Source organism: Monoraphidium neglectum, assembly GCF_000611645.1.
Source record: "Monoraphidium neglectum strain SAG 48.87 unplaced genomic scaffold scaffold05476, whole genome shotgun sequence".
Lineage (NCBI taxonomy): Eukaryota > Viridiplantae > Chlorophyta > Chlorophyceae > Sphaeropleales > Selenastraceae > Monoraphidium > Monoraphidium neglectum.
The window spans coordinates 2,516-3,412 of record NW_014008154.1 but is presented as its reverse complement, the minus strand read 5'-3'; positions in this window follow the sequence as shown (position 1 = coordinate 3,412).

The window sequence follows — 897 nt, the reverse complement described above, 5'->3', positions numbered from 1 at the left end:
CCCGCCGCTCGCGGCGGTGTTCAATCCACCGCTGCACCCCGCACGCGCACCCTTGCGCGGCAGCGAAGCGCGCTGCATTCCTCCGCCCTCCTCGAACCCATTCCCTTCTGGGCCATGCCCTGCGCTCCATCGTTTTCTGGGCTGGTGCCGCGCGACGCGGGGCCTCACGCTCTCTCCCGCCCTTGCCTTCTGCTGCGATGTCCCCTCTCCCCCTCCTCCCTACCTCTCTGAGCGCCCGCGCCCCGTCGCCCCAAGCCTCCGCCTTCCAGCCCAAAGGGCCCCCCCTGCTGCCGCCGCCGTAGCCTCTGCCTCAAACCTGTCACGCAAACATTTTGAACAGCCGCACGAACGCCCGCATGCTGATGTCATCATGACTCACCGGCGGCTGCCCCGCCGCCCAAGGCCCCCTGTCATGGGGCCCCGCGGGCCGGGCGGCCGCCGCACAGCGAAACTCACGCGGGGTTCACTTACTTGCGGCGCCACCCCCACCGTTGCGCCGCGAGTCATTCTCCCTGCGATAGCCCTGCTTTCGAACGAATGCCTTCCCCCCCACGCTTGTCCATGCATCCCCCCTCCCCGTCCTTTCACATGCTCGTCCCCTCCTCGCCGTCCTTTCACATGCTCGTCCCCTCCTCGCCGTCCTTTCACATGCTCGTCCCCTCGCCCCCCCATACTTAACAACGCACGGCCCCCACCCCAGTCGGCCCCAGCCCCGGCCCCGCCCTTGTGGCGGTGCCCAGGCGGTGCCCCCGCGAGCCGCTGTCCCGCCCGCGACGTGCGGCCGGCCCACAGCAGCACGCGCGGGCACCCCTCGCACCCCTTCCTGCGGCGCCGCCTCTGGCGCGGCGAGCGACGCCCCCGCCACCACTGCGCAAATTGCAGCCCACCCACCTGGCC